Source organism: Chelonia mydas, chromosome 1 (genome assembly GCF_015237465.2).
Source record: "Chelonia mydas isolate rCheMyd1 chromosome 1, rCheMyd1.pri.v2, whole genome shotgun sequence".
NCBI lineage: Eukaryota > Metazoa > Chordata > Testudines > Cheloniidae > Chelonia > Chelonia mydas.
The window spans coordinates 253,526,388-253,546,414 of NC_057849.1; the positions used below are offsets into that span (position 1 = coordinate 253,526,388).

The window sequence follows — 20,027 nt, forward strand, 5'->3', positions numbered from 1 at the left end:
TGTCCTGCCTGATTTTGCTTTTAGCAGGAGTAATTAGGAAGGCAGTAGGGTTTTTATGTAAGGTGTCAGGTGATTTTTGAACAGGGGGCTTCAGCTGAAGTCTTAGAAAAGGATTCTGTTTTCCTGACGGGAGCATACATTTAAAGGGATTTTCATAGCCCGTTCAGACTTCATTGACCTGCTTGGAACAGAACATTTTATTTTCTCCAGAAGGCTCCCACTACATCCATCCATCCCTGACAGAGCTCTGAGGATGCCATAATTTTTGGCAGCTCCTGAGAAGGGGTTGGGTTGTTTGGGTCACAGGCCGTGGTGCTATGCTACAAGCACAAATGAAAGGGGGCCCGTATCTCCTCCAGAGCACAGGCAGCTAGCTATGCTCCCCATGTTGCTCATGGTGCAGGGAGCCAGCCGCTCTCTCCCTCCTCTCGTGGACTGAAAACACTGTCCACCCCTTCTTGGATTAGATGCGAGCTCTGTGAAGGAAAATTGTCCTCTGACCCACCATTAGAACTGTGAAAATAACTGATTTTTTGTTTTGTTTTGGTTTGGTTCTCTGGCAGTTCTGAAAAATCAAAGAAAAAGGTAATCAGAATTTACAGCGTATTGAAAAAAAATTGGAAATTTCATTTCTGGTCAAATGAAACGTTCACAACCTGAAACAAAATGTCAGGTTAATTTTATTTATTTATTTATTTATTTATGCACGGGGGCGGGAGGAGAAACGTATTTTTAGCCTTTTGTTTTGTAAGCAGGGTCTGAATGTACTCTCCCCTGACAGCTAGTTCGGGAGGGGGAGAGACTTCAGGAGCAAACTGTATTTACATGAACACACCTACTCTGCGTAGGTATCTAGCAGACAGGAGTTGTGTAGCTCCAAGTAATCAGCTTTGTCTGGTGCTGGGTTACAAATTACTTTAGTATTGAATGCAGGGGTAGAGAAATGTTATCAATGTTATCTTCATTGTATGATTAAAGGGGAGCAGAACTGTGCTGAGCTTGTCCAATTGAGTGGCCATCCTCAGCTGAAAGGAACTTGCTAAGCCAGGGGCTCAAATGCCAGACCTCTGTGAAAGTCAGAGGGGTGGGGACAGGTGTTCCCAGCAGGAGGTGTGGACTCTCCCTAACGGTCCCTAATCTGGTTTAACCTGATCCTTCCCACTGTTCAAAGGTAGAGCTAAATAGAGTTCATTAGGAGCCTTTTGTTATGTTAAAGTGCTCAAATGAGAGCTGAAATCACTTGGGGGGCGCAGTGTTTCTGTCCAGCCTGCAATCACTAAGAGACTGATGTGTAGAGGTCACAACAGAGAGGCAGGTGGTAGCAGAAGGTGACTGACAGCCAGCGAATGAGCGGCTGGTGAGGCAGTGAGCAGAATAAGTGGCTGGTGAAGCAGCCAGACGGTGAGGAACCGCGGCTGGCGAAGCAGCCAGCCACAGCAAGTGCTCAGATGGTGAAGCAAGCCAGGTGCCTTCTTCCCCAGGTGGGAGGTGAACTCACACAGATGTGCCTCTGAACCCAGGGTCCTCGCTGATCAAGGACAACCACAGTGAGTGGGGTATGGTGAGGGAACAGAGAGGGGCACAGTAAAGGACCTTTTGGGTGTCAAACTCAAGAACATGAGGTGGAAGGCACTTCCCCACGCACTCTGGGGTGGGCATCCTGCTCACAGTTTTATGTTTATGAATCCTGCTTGCAGCATTTTCCCTAATTAATGTCGGGTGACTTCTCTCCTTTCATTAAATATTTCTTTTCTACACTCAGGCTCTGTGCTTGCGAGAGGTGAGGTATCGCCTCTCAGAGGCGCCCAGGGTGTGTGTGTAATTTTCCCAGGTTACTGGGTCGGGGCTCGAGCCAGTTCTGTGTTATATTGTTGAAAAGGAACCCCTAGATAGCGAACCCGGCCCTGGTTGCTGATGGCTCCATCTGGCAGAAGGGTTACAGTTTTAACAGAAGCAAAAGGCATGAAGGGCTAGATTCATGGAGGAGGCAGTGTCCCCCTTTTAACAAGTAGCACAGTCATTAGGGCACTCACCTGGGATTGGGAACACTTGAAATCCAGAGCAGGGATTTGAAACAGGTTTTCCCCCCTTCTAGGTGAGTGTCCTAACCATCAGGCTATTGGCTAAAAGGAAGGCATGCACCACAGTCACTACCACCTGCTCCTCCTCAATTTTGTGACTGGTGCTGAAATCTCCTTGTGAATCTAGCCTGACAAATCAAAATGGTTTGTTTCAATAATTTCAAATGCACGATCTACAGCTGTATTTAGGTTGGGGCCAGCTGCCCACACTGGGCCTCTTGGCAGCTTTCGGGGTGGTTGAGTCTGTGCTGTTGCCTTGGCGTTCCAAGGAATGTTGCTGATGTGTGTGTGGAATTGCTCTCCATTGGTCTGAATCACACCTGGAAGGCAGGAGTCATTGGATGCTGATAAACAGTGAGTCGGATCACAGCTATTATGATTTCATATTTGTCCAGTGCCCATAGTGTGCAAGGCACTTTACTGACTAGTAAAAGGGGAGGGGGCTGTCCTGGGGGCGCTTACAGCCTTAGATAAGGAGATATAATGTAGGGAAAGATGACCAGATAGTAAGAGGCCTGGGAGGAGGGTAAGGTGATAGCAGTCAGACATAGGTGAGGTTTTTCGCAGGAGTGGGTGGGTGAGATTCTCTGGCCTGCGTTGTGCAAGAGGTCAGACTAGATGATCATAATGGTCCCTTCTGACCTTAGTATCTATGAATCTATGTGACTGCTTTGGTAGGTTCTCCATGCTTGATGAAGGGCTACTAATGTTTGTTAGTTGCCGATGTTGCTAGGCCAAAGTATGTGTGGGAGGTTTGTTTGGGGAGGTGGGGGAAAGATGCTGAGGGAGAGGTGGGTGTGAGAAGGGAGAAGTGAAAGGGCATGGATGGGATGAAGTCACACACACTGATTCCGAGCTGGTTCTTGTAAAGAGCTGCAGGTCTGGGTTATTTCAAGACCTTGTCTGTGGGCCTCCTCTGGATGGGTATCTGACACTAATTGCCATCTAGGAGCTCAGCCGTTACACCCACGGCCGGTCACTGTTAGAGGTTTTCCTGAGGCATCTGCTGGGAACTGACACTTTTTTCCCTTTGGTATCCTCCTCAGTTTGTCCTTCTGCACCTATAAGAACCATCTGAAAGTGCTTCTTTTTGCTTTTTTCTTCAGTTTTAAGCTCTGTTAACCCTTGCATAGGCCCCACCCCTCCATCACTTTTATGGGATTGGAGACGGGCCAGAGATGCTTTAGAAATTAAATCATTGTAGTAACCCACCTAGCTGTGGAATTAAATGAAAAGGTTTCCTTGAAACAGGTCTAAAGTGGGATATAATGTATATTTTCCCCCTGGTTTCCATAATGACTGTCTCTTCTCTCAGTTCACAGTGACAACAAAAAGTTTGCAGTGGGTGAGGTATACAAAAGCTGGTCTACACCAGTTCCTGTATATATTGCCTCTTAGTCCTCATGGGAATGTAATGTCAACCTTCAGAAACAAGGACAAGGGGCCAGCCCCCATAACATACCTTCACTGATGATACTTCCAGCAAGACACATATCGAGAAGCAGGGTGCAACTGCTGTTCTATATAAGATATCAACTTCCATGCAACAACTATAAGACATGGTGCAGGGATATTTGATCTAGCCATGTTGCAGGCCAACAAAGTGGGTGGATTTTAGCATTATTGTCCCATCTTTGGGGCCCAAGCACCAGACTCCCTCACTCCCTACAGAATTGCCATCTGGTGGGTTCAGGGGATGAGGCCTTCCTCCAGGAAACATTTGATGCAACTGGGAGGAAAGATCATTACGCCATCAGCCCAGATCCTCTCCTTACTTCCCTCCCACACACACAGTCACAGGCTGATCCCAGCATTTGGGCTATGCAATGGCTATTGGATACTGCTTTACTAGACAGTTATTGACAATGTAGACTGGGAGTTAGGTCACAAAAATGATTATGGGGCTGCTACGGAGAGTGACTTTTATAAGGATTATGGAAATCCTGAAAGAGCTAAATATGTACAGCTTAGGCAAACAATCTCTAAGGGAGGTGATGGCATGAAAACTTGCTACAAGTAGTTGAAGCGTGTAGACAAATCAAGAAGAGGAGTTATTTACGATTGGAAGGGAGCCGTTGCTGCGAACGATCTCCAATGGCACAGATGGCTTCAACTTTCATGATAAGAGGGTGAGCGTCCTGGCTTACGCGGATGACCTGGTCCCGGCCGTGGACGACCCAGAGAGCCTCCAAGGTATGCTAGATGCCACCAGTTGAACTATCGACTGGATGGGGCTCCGCTTCAATGCAAAGAAGCGTGCAACTCTCCACATTGACGGCAGCAAAAGGGACTCGGTGCACACGATGGGGTTCCAGATCCAGGGCAAGCCCGTCATCCCCCTGGCAGAGGGGCAGGCATACCAGCACCTTGGCATGCCGACAGGTTTCCGTGTCTGGCAGACACCCAAGGACACCATCCAGGAGATCTTGCCAGATGCCGCCAAGATTGATGCCTCCCTGCTAGCACCGTGGCAGAAGATAAACGCCCTGAACATCTTCCTGATCCCCCCGATCCCATTCGTCCTAAGGGGATCTGCCATGGCGAAGGTACCTCTCAACAAGGCAGACAAGATTGTCCGACAGCTGGTGAAGAAGTGGCTGTTCCTTCCCCAGAGAGCCAGCAACGAGCTGGTCTATGTCACCCACAGGCATGGCGGTGCCAATGTCCCCCGCATCGGCAACCTGTATGACATCGCGGTGATCACCCACGCCTTCTGCCTGCTGATGTGTCCCGACGCCATGGTAAGGAACATCGCGGCAAATGCCCTCCATGACGCAACAAAAGAAGCGGATCAGCAGAGCCCCCTCCAACCAAGACATGGCCACCTTCCTGAGCGGTTCCCTGGATTGTGAATTCGGACGGGACGGGCGCAACATCGCTTTGCTGTGGTCCCGCGCTCGCAATGCCACATGTCGCCTGGGGAAGCACATCGGCTGCCTCTGGGAGTGGTGCGAGGAGCGCCAGGAGCTGGGAGTCCTGGTGCCGCAGATCAGGTCCGACGACAACACCATCGTCACCCAGAGCGCCAGGGGCGTGCTGGAGAGGACCCTGAAGGCAGCCATTCACTCACTGTACATGGAAACCCTGAAGCGTAAACCAGACCAGGGTAAAGCCTTCGAACTGACCAGCAAGTGGGACGCCAGCAACCACTTCCTCGCCAGGGGCAGCTTCACCCGTTTTGCCAACTGGTGGTTCATCCACCATGCCTGGCTCAACTGCGTCCTGCTCAATGGAGCCGTCCACCACGGGAACCAAGACAAGCGTTGCAGGAAGTGGGGCTACTCCAACGAGACCCTGCTCCACGTCCTCTGCAGCTGTAAGCCCCACTCCAGAGCCTGGCAGCTGCGCCACAATACCATCCAGAACCGCCTGGTGAAAGCCATCGCATCGCGCCTGGGGGAGGTTGCCGTGAACTGCGCCATCCCCGGTACTGACAGCCAGTTGTGACCTGACGTGGTAGTCACCGACGAGGCCCAGAAAAAGATCATCCTCGTCGACATCACAGTCTCCTTTGAGAATAGGACCCCAGCCGTCCACGAAGCCCGAGCTCGTAAGCTGGAAAAATACGCCCCCCCCTCCCCGGCTGACACCCTGAGAGCGAAGGGCTACGAGGTGCAGATGGATGCCCTGATCGTCGGAGTCCTGGGCGGTTGGGACTCCTACAACGAGCGTGTGCTGTGGACCTGTGGGATCGGTCGACACTACGCACGGCTCATGCGGCACCTCATGGTCTCGGACACCATCCGATGGTCCAGGGACATCTACATCAAACACATCACCAGCCACCGACAGTACCAGGAGATGTGAGCGGGTACGACATCGTGCATCAACTATGAGAAAGGGATCGAGAGACTTTTTCCATTGGACCATATGAACTGGAACCATAAACTCACTGAACATTAAATGTCACCAAATGAGGGTAACTCCATCCTCATCATCGTATCCACTCATTATACTCCACACCTGAACATAACCATTATATGAACAACATACCCCCATATTTCAATGTCTGTACTTTGACCCGTTAACCTTTTACCCCCAATCGGGGAGATTGCAGATTATGTATTCCTTACGCCACCTGTTCCTAAACCGAATTCGCACCCCTTGATAATCTGTACCTTATTCCCTAATAACCAGAAACTTCTATGCTTAAACTCTGTACCATTTTCTTTTTATTTCAACATCATCTTAATAAAATTATTAAATCTAACTGGGAATAATGATGTAAGCAGAGTCAGGATGAGCTCTACCCTGACATCTGCTGGTGAGTTGTGGCTGGTTGTGGAAAAGAACTTCAGGGGCTGATCTCATTTGCATAGGCACACCCACCCGACCTAGATGGTTACTTTGGCTGCTGTAGAAGCCCCAGTTTCTCTGTTATTGGGGAAGGAAGAATAAACTGTTATTATCCTGATTATGTGAATCAAGGACAGTGGAACTGTACTTCGCCTTTTGTTATGATGGAGGGACTCGCCATCAACGAAGCAGCACTCGCTAGGCAAGGGTCATGGGCTCCAGAGCCCAGTGAATGGGGAGAGGTTGGGGATATGTATTAATATTTGGTGGTATAGGCTCCCTGGTGGTGGCCTAAAACACCAATTGTACCTTTTCATCTCTCTACTGTGGAATATCAGAGCTAATTTTGATTCCCTTAGGAGTCTAGTTACAGGCTGCTGAGCTGAACTTGATTTGGAATAATGGTGTACCAGTACTGAGGCTCCCCTACTACAAGCTGAAATCACTAAAGAGCTAAAAGTACTGAGTGCTGTGTTAAGTAGTGGGGTGGGCTCTGAAGATATATTGCAGGACGGCTGGCGGAGTGGAGCAGCTCATGGGATGGCTGGTGGAGTGGAGCGGCTAAAGGAGTGGAGCAGTTTGTGGGATGGCTAGAGCAGCTCATGGGACGGATGGTGGAGCGGAGCGGAGCCCCACGGAGAGGCGGGGCAGTCGGCTTCGGACCACGTAAGGTGCCCCTTAACCCCCCCATTTCCACCCAGGCTGGGAGGTAAAACTCTGCAGATAAACTTTTGAACTCTGGGGATGCACTGACCAAGGACAGAGACTTTTGGGTTGTTGGACTTTTGGGACTTTGGGTGATTTTTGGGGACTCAAGGACCAAAGGAAAAGGACACGGCCCAATTTGCTGGGGTGGGTTTTGCTCATGGTTTGTGTTACAATTCCTGTTTGTGGTGTTTCCCCAATATAATGGCACATTGTTTCTCTCTGTTGTTAAAAGGCTTTTGCTACACTCAGCCTCTGTGCTTGCGAGAGGGGAAGTATTGCCTAGTGGAGGTGCCCGGGGGCGGGGGGTGGTATGTAGTTATCCCAGGTCACTGGGTGGAGGCTCGAGCCGGTTTTGCATTGTGTTAGTGGAACAGAACCCCTAGATACTGAACCCAGCCCTTGTTGCTGCTAACTCTGACAGGCAGAAGGGTTACAAAAAGATTAAGTTAAGAAGGGGAAAATTCCTGACAGTGGTATTTATTGGTATAATCTCAAGTCATGCAAGTCTCATTAGAACTAGATAGGGATAAACACTAGAATATATACTAGCTTGCAAAGAATCATTCTGTGCTGGTAGTGGGATGGACTGTATGACAGAATAGGTTAGTTATCTCCATCTCTAACAGTGTGTCTGTGATGGAACATGAGATGCCCAAAGTCTGCATCAAAGAGGTCATACTAGACCATCACAGTGGTCCCTTCTGGCCTTTCAATCTGGTATCTATGAAAAATCTCCCTAAATTTCCCTTTACTTCCAACCCCCTTCCCTCCACACACTCTCACTATGCCACTTGGAGGTTGGGTAGTTCTCTGCTCCCCTTCAGGCAGATCAATATTACAAGGTAGACCTGATGACCTGTACTAGACCCCATTTTGAGAGCATCTTCAAAGGAGCTCAGTGACCTATTTGCAGCAAACAATCAATGAATTATCCATGAAGAGACACTGGCTCTTACATATGTGTTCATTATTCAAAAGTATTTGATTAATGATTTATGCAAATGTATTCCAGCCAGTGGGTGGACGGTGGCTGGATCATTTAGATTAGACGAGACGGAGAGGCGGAGGTGGGATAAGGTCACCATATTTTTCAAAATTAAAAAACAAAGCAGGAAATTTTTGTAACATTTATGAAGGGTGTGAAATACTCAAGTGCTCTGCTGATTTCCAATGGGAGTTAGGCACCTAAATGCTGTTGAGGATCTGGGTCTTAGTTTCTGTGCCTAAGTTCCCCACCTGTAAAATGGGATAATAGCACTGCCCTACTTCGTATGGGGGTTGCGAAGAGAACTGTGTTACAGTCTGTGGGGTGCTCAGATACTATGGTGGTAGAGTTCCAAAGAAATACCAAAAATAAGCTATCGCCTCATCTAGTAGTTGAACTACTGCAAGGCCAACAGTGGGGGAAAGGAATTGCATTTCCTAGGAGCTATATACCACTTTTAAACTGAGGTACGCAGACTATGCATGTCCACCTGGCAGCCTAGAAAATCCCATCAGTTTAAGGGTTAAAATCCCTCCACCCCCAGATCAGTGCACTGTGGTGTGTGAACCGGGAGTGGATTGCAAACAGGTGGGAGCCCAAGAGCCTGTTGCACTGGCATAGGGTGACCAGATGTCCCAATTTTATAGGGACAGTTCCAATTTTGGGGTCCTTTTCTTATATAGCCTCCTATTACCCTCCACCCCCTGTCCCGATTTTTCACATTTGCTGTCTGGTCACCCTACGCTGGCATGGAGTATAAATTACTCATCCATCCCCTAGTTGTTTTGGAACCTAAACCCCTAATGCAAACACAAGTTGATTACAAAATAGTGGTGTGTTTTGATAAAGTGGCACTGGCTAGGGAGCGGTGACAGGGCAGGTGGCTCTCTGACTGGCTGATACAGGCGAGTGCCCCACACGCAAGGGGACAGTTTGTTCCCGTCCTGGTGGCAGGATGCCAACCGAAGAAATACAGGTTTCTAAAAAGAAATAAAATAAAAAGGGAAATAAACACAGCGTGGAAAAGTGTTCTGCCAAGTGACAGGAGGTTTGCCTGGGAATTGCATGATGGGGATGAACAGTTCTCCTTGGAGCCTTCGTAGCCAGAGCTCGGCAGCAGTTTTCAGACACTTTTTATGAGCTGCTGCCAGCTGGGAAAAACCTACGTTTTGGCAGTTATAGAAGAGAACAATTCTAGCCAGGCACACCTCTAGCAAGATGAACATTCTCCCCTTACACAAACACAATGACTCATAGGCTGTGCAACTCCCTAGACTTCAGTGCAGTTACACAAGGGCCAGTATTATTATTATTACCAGGAACTGAAAGCCCTGGTGTCGCATAGGTATGGGAGTTGGGCCAAGTAATCCACGATCCGTCCACACTCCCTAATACAACTAATGAAACTGTTGCAAGCAAATTACCTGTAGAGTGAGGATGGTGTTTGGTTGAGTTACCTCTGATATCACAGTGGTCTAGGACTCTTGGCATGGCATAGATACAGGCCTTACTGTAGCTGTTCACTGTACGGGTGTACTTCATACATTCAAAATGGCTGAGAACTTAAACACTGGATGGTAACAGACCGTGAAGCCCAGTGATAACTGAACCTGGTGATATTCGGAACAAAAAGCTCTCAGCCATGCTTGTAGCAGTGTCTATCATGTCACACTGACTCAACAGGCATTCTAGGCTTCAGAGTGACAATCCTGGAATCTTATACAGACTATTATTATTTTCTGTATTAATTACTTGTGTGGCAGTAGTGCCTAGGAGCCCCAGTCACTGGGCCAGGATCCCATTGTGCTAGTATAAACACACAACAAAGAGATGATCCCTGCTCCAGAGAGCTTACAATCTAAATAAAGGCCAGGGCAGAATTTGGCTGACAGTAATAGCCAACTGTACTATAGCCATACTGTGCCCATCACAATAATAATGAGGAGTCCGGTGGCGCCTTAAAGACTAAAAGATTAGTCTTTAAGGTGCCACTGGACTCCTCATTGTTTCTGTGGATAAAGACTAACACAGCTACTCCTCTGATACTTGGCATCATCATGATGTCTGTCCTATGCTTTATTCATGCTGACTAGTCATCTGCACAACCCTTGTCTCTCAGGCATTCTCCCTGTGTGGTAAGCTGAAATGGGTACGGTTGTATGCATTAGAAGTCAGCCACTGCCCTGGTTAACATTATAAATAAGTGATTAGTATGTCTGTGAAGACCTAGTAACTATTATATTCTAATGGGTAGCAGCACTGATAATTTGTGTAATTTTAGGGACAATGGTTCTTCAGCTGGACTTGCTAAGACACAGCTGGAGAGGACAGAGCTCCCATACAGTCCTGCCCAGAAGTCGTAGGGCCCTAGTTGATTCTAGGGCAAGACGGGAAAGCCAAAATTAGAAATATTGTCCCCTCAGTTCTGGGGGCCTCATGTTTTGGGTGCCCAGCTTGTTGATTTTCAAAGGTGCTGAGCCCCTACAATTCCAACTGAAATCAGAGAGAGCTGCGGGTGCTCAGCACCTCCGAAAATCAACAGGTGTCTCAATTTGGGCATCCAAAAATCAGCAGCCACTGTCGAACATATTGGCCTACGTCACTCCTGCAATACTTTCGTGGAGGGCTGTTCTAGGGATTGCTAGATCACTTTGCTCCTTAGCTGACTCATGAGTGGTTCTGTAAGATATAGCCAATTGGGTGCTGAGTGTGGGAGAGGAGATGTTTGTACCCCATCACTGAAGGCGAAGTAGTGAGGAGTGTGGGCAGCAGGGGGAGGGATTCTCTTCTCTACGGCTCCCTTGTACTGCTGCAGAGTGTAGCAGAGCCCTGCTTCCAGACAGGAGAGAATTCTCCTCCTCCCCCTATCCCCCGCACAGGCTTGGGCAAGGCAGTTTACATTGTCCTAAAAGGCCCTGCTGCAAGCCCCTCTGTTGGGTGAGCGTTGAGGGCAGGAAGGGGTCTCACTGGCTTCTACAGCTGCTCTCTGGGAGTGCGCTGGCTTCTACAGCAGCCTGGAATCAGGAGGGCGCAAAAGTGGCTTATAGATTCATAGATATTTAGGTCAGAAGGGACCATTATGATCATCTAGTCTGACCTCCTGCACAACACAGGCCACAGAATTTCACCCACCACTCCTACAAAAAAAACCTCAGACCTATATCTGTGCTATTGAAGTCCTCAAATCATAGTTTAAAGACTTCAAGGAGCAGAGAATCCTCCAGCAAGTGACCCGTGCCCCATGCTATAGAGGAAGGCGAAAAATCTCCAGGGCCTCTTCCAATCTGCCCTGGAGGAAAATTCCTTCCCGACCCCAAATATGGCGATCAGCTAAACCCTGAGCATATGGGCAAGATTCATCAGCCAGATACTACAGAAAATTCTTTCCTGGGTAACTCGGATCTCACCCCATCTAATAGCCCATCACAGGCCACTGGGCCTATTTACCATGAATATTTAATTACCAAAACCATGTTATCCCATCATACCATCTCCTCCATAAACTTATTGAGTTTAATCTTAAAGCCAGATAGATCTTTTGCCCCCACTGCTTCCCTTGGAAGGCTATTCCAAAACTTCACTCCTCTGATGGTTAAAAACCTTCGTCTAATTTCTAGTCTAAATTTTCTAGTGGCCAGTTTATATCCATTTGTTCTTGTGTCCACATTGGTACTGAGCTTAAATAATTCCTCCCCCTCTCTGGTATTTATCCCTCTGATATATTTATAGAGAGCAATCATATCTCCCCTCAACCTTCTTTTAGTTAGGCTAAACAAGCCAAGCTCCCTGAGTCTCCTTTCATAAGACAAGTTTTCCGTTCCTCGGATCATCCTAGTAGCCCTTCTCTGTACCTGTTCCAGTTTGAATTCATCCTTCTTAAACATGGGAGACCAGAACTGCACACAGTAGTCCAGGTGAGGTCTCACCAGTGCCTTGTATAACGGTAGTAAAACCTCCTTAAGGCTTAAAGACCTCTTAGCTCCTTCTCCCCAGGCTGGGCGAATTCTCACCCTGGCTCGTTTCTCAGCGTTCTGCCAAAGGGTGAAATTTTCAAAAGCACCTAATTGACAGCGAAGCCTTCAATCCCACTGACTTTCCATGAGGCTCAGGCTCCTAGATCACTTGGCTCCTTTTGAAAATGTTCCCTCAATTGTCTAAGTGTAGAGAGGGAGTTTGAGGTCTGATGTTTATTAAAGAGCAATGTTGTTTTGAACGGGGTTCCCATTCAAAGGAACAATAAGTGGCTTTCCAGGAGAGGGGTTTAAGCTGAGAACATTTCCTCGGTCAAATGGCTGAGAGAGGTCTTAGAAAATAGGGACGCTTGATTTCTGTTCAAACAGTTGGGCAAAGGAATGCACTCCCGGGGACTGCATTGACTCAAGGACAAAGGTTTCAGAGTAGCAGCCGTGTTAGTCTGTATTCGCAAAAGAAAAGGAGTACTTGTGGCACCTTAGAGACTAACAAATTTATTTGAGCATAAAAGCTTTTGTGAGCTACAGCTCACTTCATCGGATGCATTCAGTGGAAAATACAGTGGGGGAGATTTATATACATAGAGAACATGAAACAATGGGTGTTACCATACACACTGTAAGGAGAGTGATCACTTAAGGTGAGCTATTACCAGCATGGGGGGACGGACGGGGACTTTTGTAGTGATAATCAAGGTGGGCCATTTCCAGCAGTTGACAAGAACGTCTGAGGAACGGTGGGGGTGGGGAAATAAACAAGGGGAAATAGTTTTACTTTGTGTAATGACCCACCCACTCCCAGTCTCTATTCAAGCCTAAGTTAATTGTATCCAGTTTGCAAATTAATTCCAACTCAGCAGTCTCTCGTTGGAGTCTGTTTTTGACGTTTTTTTTGTTGAAGAATTGCCACTTTTAGGTCTGTAATCGAGTGACCAAAGAGATTGAAGTGTTCTCCAACTGGTTTTTGAATGTTATAATTCTTGACATCTGATTTGTGTCCATTTATTCTTTTACGTAGAGACTGTCCAGTTCAACCAATGTACATGGGAGAGGGGCATTGCTAGCACATGATGGCATATCTCACATTGGTAGATGTGCAGGTGAACGAGCCTCTGATAGTGTGGCTGATGTGATTAGGCCCTATGATGGTGTCCCCTGAATAGATACGTGGACACAGTCGGCAACGGGCTATGTTGCAGGGATAGGTTCCTGGGTTAGTGGTTCTCAGATGTTCTTGTCAACTGCTGGAAATGGTCCACCCTGATTATCACTACAAAAGGTTCCACCCCGCCCCCCCGCTGGTAATAGCTCACCTTAAGTGATCACTCTCGTTACAGTGTGTATGGTAACACACATTGTTTCATGTTCTCTATGTATATAAATCTCCCCACTGTATTTTCCACTGAATGCATCCGATGAAGTGAGCTGTAGCTCACGAAAGCTTATGCTCAAATAAATTTGTTAGCCTCTATGGTGCCACAAGTCCTCCTTTTCTTTCAAGGACAAAGGTTGTTTGTTATTTTCCCAGTTAACATCTTTTCATTAATCAGGGATTAAAGTAAGAAGGATCTCAGGGGCTCACAGGTTGGTTCACCCTCTTTTGGACATGGAGAGCTCAGCTATCCAGCCCTCCACTTCCTCCTGCCTCTTCATGGGCTGGTGAAGAGAATCTGAAGCAGGGGCAGCAGGAGGGGCTGGTTGGTGTCCGGCTGGGGGCATTTCTGGGGCTCCAAGCCTTCCTGGCAGTAGGTGGAGCAGCACTAGCACCTGCTAGGAGAATTATCCAAACTAGGAGTCTCTGATCAGCTTTCTTTCTTCTACAGGATGATCTGTCCCCCTACTGGTTCCCCCTCCCTTATAAGGGGACAGAGAGGGAAAAAGGAGAGTTTCCCACTTCTGGCCTCCCTTCTCTTCTGGAGAAAAGCTTGCCCCTTCCCCTCACCAGAACGAAGGAAAACAAAATGACTGTCAATACCGTGTCCCCTCCTGGTACTCCACTGTGGGGTTGTGGGTAGACAAAGTTTGTTCCCCTACACAACTGCACACTCTGCATGTGCACACATGCACAGTACATTTATTCCCTTAGCTCTGTTTTCTTCAACATGCCAGGTCCCATCTGACAGGATATTGAAGTATCACTTCACTACATGATGTCAACTTGCACAATAACGTGCATCCACCAGAATGGGGGAGGTTCTCCTCCTACTTTGATCTTTTTCAGCCACTGAAGGACCAGCAGTTTGAATCAGTAGTCTCAGAGAAACCTGTGCATTGGCATCATCCAAACAAGGTAGAAGTGCTGAAGAGGTAACCTCAGAGACTCTTCTGTTTAGACAACAGCCCAGCTTGCTAGATGAGCGAAGCCAGTGACCTCACAGAGGCTATGACATCATACCAACTGGCTAATGCTGCTGACCTAGTGACCAGCAAACCAGGGATGTTTGGTCAGTGAGTTTACAGGGACCTGTTCCTTGACATCAGATAAGCAAGCAAGCGACAGCAACTTAAGAGGCCTATGCCTTGATATCTATCATTCCAGCATTGTAGAGGTACTTAGTCAGTACCTTGCTGTGATGGGATATATTACATACCTGGGTCCCAAGAGGGGTAGGGTGTGACCTATTTAGAAAGCTTTGTGGATGTAGTCAGGAAAGCAAGGGGTTAACCGGCAGGCTCACAAAACAGCTAAAGTCCATTTGCCTCTAAGGAAGACAGCCTGAGACACCTAAGAGGAAGTACAAGCTAGTGTAAGCGGGGGAATGGTCCCGCTGTTGTGGGGAAACTTTCCTGGCTTATACACTACTCCGGTGAAGTGGGCTAGTGAAAGGATCTGAGTCCTCAGTCCCTGCCTGACCTCAAGGGCTCCCCTTCCACCCTCCCCCGTGTGGCAGAGTCCTCATAACCCCTACAAGGCTGGGCCCAGGATTCCTTGTTGTGGTCACTTAGGGCAGGGGCTAGGGTGTCCCCACTCCTGGGTGCTCTCTCTGCACTGGATGCTCTCCTGATCCACTGATCATTACATACAGTTCAAAGCAAATACAATTTATTAAACAATCAATTTAAAAAAATAAGGAAAAATGGGAAAGGTTAAAGGAAAACGCGTCACCCCGCTCTGTGGCACGGGGACGCCACAACCAGCGTCTCTGGAATGTCAGGGCAGTTCACAGTCTGTTCCTCACACGTCCCAGGCCTCCTTCTCAGGCCCTGGCTGTGCTGCAGGGATGCTGTGGGTTGGACACTTGCTCTGGTGGTGGCCACACACCCTCAGGCTCTAGGCGGCAGGACCCTTCCCAGTGTCGCCTCTGCCCCACTGGGGATATGATCCCCCTCCAAGTCTAGCCTGCAGGGCCTATTGGCTGGGGGCATCTCCCTGTGCTGGGCCTGCTGCCCAGGGTCCCCCCCTCGCTCTCCCCAGCTGCTCACAGCACCCGGCTCTGGACTGCTCCAGCTCAACTCTGCCTCAGCACAGCTCCTGCTGTGCCTCCAGCTCCCTGGGCTGCTTCTCTGGCCCCTCTGGCTCTGGTTGCTGCAGCTCTGCTCCCAGCACAGGTCTGCTCTGTGGGCTGCTTCTGTGACTCTGCTCCCAGCACTGACCTGCTTCCTGGGCTGCTTTTCTGGCCCCTCTGGCTGGCACAGCTCCGCTCCCCAGCTCAGCTCGGGGCCCCTGCTTTCTCCTTAGCTTGGCCCCACTCTGCCTGACCCAGGCAATTCCAGCTCACACAGAGGACAGGACCCCCTGGTCTCCTGACTCCCTGATTAGCCTGCCCGCCCTGTCAATCACGCTGACGTGGAGCACTGGCCTCTCCCCATTGTTCCTGGGAACTGTCAGTCTCAGGTCCTGATTTCTCCTTGGTACTGGGAGCTAGCCAACCCAAACACCCCCACTGAGTTTTAGTACTAGGAGCTGGGGCAAGTGGAGCAATCACTGGAGACTGTCTGCTCATCACAGAGGCAGCACCACCAACTTCAGAGTAAGTCTGTTTTGCTTTAAAATGGTATTTGTTTGAGCCTCTTTTAAAAGCTTTAATTTCTCTCTGTGCTCTGAAGAGGACCAGGGTCCAAAGTCTCTGTGTGTTTTCAGGCCATCGGAAGGCTTTACTCCCTTTGTCCCATGGAGATAGAGCAAAGACGTGATTGGAAGTAGTCTTGGAAAGCAGGGGTGTTTGGGTAGCAAACCCAGACCAATGCCTCGAGTCCAGAGCCCGGACCCTGAATTCCAGAGGGTGGGGTGGGCTAGGCTAGAGTTCCTCTTTTCATCAGCACTGACAGACTGCTGGGAGGCTACTTTGCACCACTCTCAAAGACCTCACATCAGCTCAGCTGCTGAGCCAGTGGCCTCACAAAAGTCTGGGCCTTAAGTGTTAACAAGCAAGCTAAGTGCTAAGCCAGTGAGCTCACAATAGAGGTGCTGCGCAGTGGTTAAAGTAAAGAGGAGCATGTGGGAATACGGCTCTCCTCTTCTCCTGGCCCTGGGAGCTCTCAGCTCCCCCACCTCCTGCCTCTTCACAGGCAGGTGCAATAAGGACTCATCAGGCAGGAGAATCAGAAGTGGGAGTAACAGCAGGAGCTGTTCCCTGCCTGGAGTATTTCTGGGCCTCCATGGCTTTCTGCCAGTAGGTGTAGCAGCACTGGGCTCTGATGGGCAGAGAAGAATTGTCCAGGCTGGTAGTTCCCTACCTGCCCCCTTTTTCACAGAGGAGGATCTATTCCCCTGCTGGTTCCCCATCTCCTCTAGGGGAACAGAGAGGGAAAGAGCCAGAGCCTGGTGCTTCCAGCTCTCCCTCCTCTTTAGGGCTAAAGGAAACTGTGTCACAGGCCTCCCCTCCCCTAGCCAGAATTCAGGAGAAAAGTTGTGTGAGAGAGGGGGAATACATTTTGATTTGGTGACATATTTTAAAGGGAGACATTTTCTTAAAATGAGGAAGCAAATGTTTCTGATAGGCAAACTGTGCCCTTGCTGCTTTCTACAGCAGTATCGCCAGCGACAATGTGACAGGCACTCAGCCCACGAGTTTGCTGAGATGAGGCAGAATGGGCTTCAATGCTTGCTCTTCTGAAGTGATATCAGCTCTTCGGGGATGAAGGGAGGAGGAGGAGAGTCCTATCCAGCCAAGACTTTGGAGGTGTGCGGGGATGGGGGTGGGCAAAAGAAAGGAAAAGAGAGAGAGCAGTTTTAACAGCACCAGCTTTCTTGACCTTAGCCATGCTTCACAAGACTAAGGGCCTGATTCCCTCTTACATGGCCCTGCCAGCCCGGTGTAAAAGACCTTAGGGTAAATGAGAGAGTCAAGGTCCAAAACATCAGCTTCATTCATCTGTCGCATCAAAAAGACTTGGCACAAAACAGCGATAAATTAGTGCCAGCTTCCCTGCTGAGATAATTCAAGGGATCTTTCCTTCCACAGCAGGGACCAATTTTCCTGTTGATTACATATTGTGATTAATATAGGGAAATTTCTTGATTAAAAATGTCACTGAGTTAGGCCTTTTTTGCAGTAACTTGCCCTGTTTGTTTCTGTCCACAAAGTGAGCCCTTTGTTTCAGCGATGGGCGTGGTATCAATGGGTTAGATCTATCCAGTGGGTCTTCAGGTATCCACTGCTATACTGAGTGAGGCTTGTCAATCACAGCAATGCTAATCTCCTCCTTACCTCCCACACCATTGATTAGTGTCACTCATCCAGTGAGCAGGGAGAGAGAGCGGAGGCAGGTTCTGCCAGAAATAAGTGACTCGCTGAAAATCTAATCCATACAGTGCAGCCTGAGAATCATACCTCGTAGGTGGAAGAAAGAGGGGGAGGGGGAAAATATTTTCCACTTGATGACTGTGTGGCTCCTTTTTATTGCTTGTAACAGGTGTAGTTTACAGAGCCAGGGGAGAAAGATGGCTGAGTTTTTGGAAATGTTGCATAATGTCTAAGCAATTGTACGGAGGTTGCACTGGACAACTGTGCACCTTGGGGGCATTTGTGAGGCAGGAGGCCAAAGCAGTATCTGTGAGATCCCTCTGCCCCATTAAGTAAAGATATCCTGTGGGATCAGTCCCACATGCCAGGAGATGGAAGAGGCTTTGCAGTACAATATAGAGGCGGGAAGGGGTAGTCTTGTCATGGCTGCGGATTGACAGCAGCATCTTCTGCACTGGGCTTTTGGAGGCAATCACTCTTGGGGCAAGGGCTGGTCCCGGGGAGATGGGACGTCTGATCCACTAGAGGTGATTCTGAGCGGCAAACCTCAGATCTGGACCTCTCCAAAGTTTGGGAGTGACTAGATCCAGGGTTTTGGTTTGGGCCCTCTGTTTTTGGTTCCTAGTTGAAATCTGGTGGAAGATTGAAAACTCTGAGTGGGAAGATCCAAAGTTTCCAGTTAAAATCTGGGTGAGACAGAATCAGCACCATTGCTTATTGGTTAGCTCAGTGGACTTGGAGGCAGGTCTTCTTGGTTCTATTCCCAGGTCTGCCACTGACTCTCTGTCTGAATTTGGGCAAGTGACTCTGCTTCAGCTTCCGCATCTGCAATATTAGGGTATAAATACTGTATCTATCCCGGAGAGGTGTTATGAGACCTAGAAATGTTCACAAAGTGCTTTGAGATCCTCAGATGAAGGGCAGAGCGTTGTGGTTCTCTCTCATGGTACAGGTATAGTACTAAATAACTGTTGTAGTGACCGAACAGCGACACTGGAAATTGAGGACTCCAGAGGAAAGCTCTGTGAGGGGAAACAAGTATCCAGATCCCCAATGCGTGTAATTTCAGTGGGAGTTAGGTGTTGTGTGTGCCTGTGGACAATCTCCCCCTGCATGGACGGGGGCTTCACCCATGGAAAAGAAGAGGCTGCATTTGATCTTTGTGACACCAACTCTCCTCTGATTTCAAAGCATTTGGGGCTTCGTCCTGCTCGGTGCTGAGCTCCTCACCATCCCCACTGACTGGGACCGGAGTTGAGGAAGTTCCCCACTGTGTGAGATCAGGTCCTTAAGAGAGAGGCAAAGCCTGTCACTTCAGTCTTGTTCAGAGCTCCACTCACACCTGAACTCCCCATCTCTCTCCTAGTCCCCCGTCTAAATCTGGGACTGATTCCTTTTAGGAAAAGTGAAGGGGCTAACAGTCCCAGGATACAGCAAATATATAATATGCTTGCTTGATGACACTGACATTCTGCCCTTTTCACTGAAAAAATGTACAACAAAAAGCCACCCCATCCCCCTCCTTCAAATCCCTTCTTAAAACTCTCCTGTGCCATGATACCTACAAAAAATAACCCTTGACAATGGTTAGGCCGCTGCTCATTATCCTGACCACTATTGTATCATTGTTTCCATGTGCCCACCCTTCTTGCGCTGTACCCACCTCTTATCCCTTGTATGATACTTAGATTGTCATCTCCTTGGGGGAAGGACTGCCTTTTAGTGCTGTGTTTGTACAGCACCTAGCACAGTGGGGTCTCGGTCCATGACTAGGGATGCTAGGTGCTATGGTAATACAAATACTAATAATAAATATGAGAACAGCCACACTGGGTTAGACTATTGGTTCTTCTAGCCCAGTATTCTGTCTTTTGACAGTGACTAGTGTCAGATTCTTCAGAGGGAATTAACAGAACAGGGCAATTATCAAGTGATCCTTCCCCTGTCATCCAGGCCCCGCTTCTGGCAATCAGGAGTTTAAGGACACCTAGAGCATGGAGTTGCATCCCTGACCACCTTGGCTAATAGCCATTGATGGACCTATCCTCCATGAATTTATCTAATTCTTTTTTTAACCCAGTTATACTTTTGGGCTTCCCAGCATCCCCTGGCAACGAGTGTCCCAGGTTGAGTAAGTACTTCCTTTTGTTTGTTTTAAATCTGCTGCCTATTAATTTCATTGTGTGACCCCTGGTTCTTGCGTCATGTGAAGGGGCAAGTAAAACCATTCATGATTTTATAGACCTCTGTCATATGACCCCTTAGTCATGTCTTTTCTACAATAAACAATCCCAGTCTT

General features: G+C 48.4%; 1 protein-coding gene across 1 annotated transcript in view; it reads right to left on the bottom strand.

Annotated features, from left to right (window-relative positions):
- Positions 1 to 20,027, bottom strand: part of MB (myoglobin) — a 52,204-nt gene that overhangs the window by 8,461 nt on the left and 23,716 nt on the right. The window lies entirely within an intron of this gene.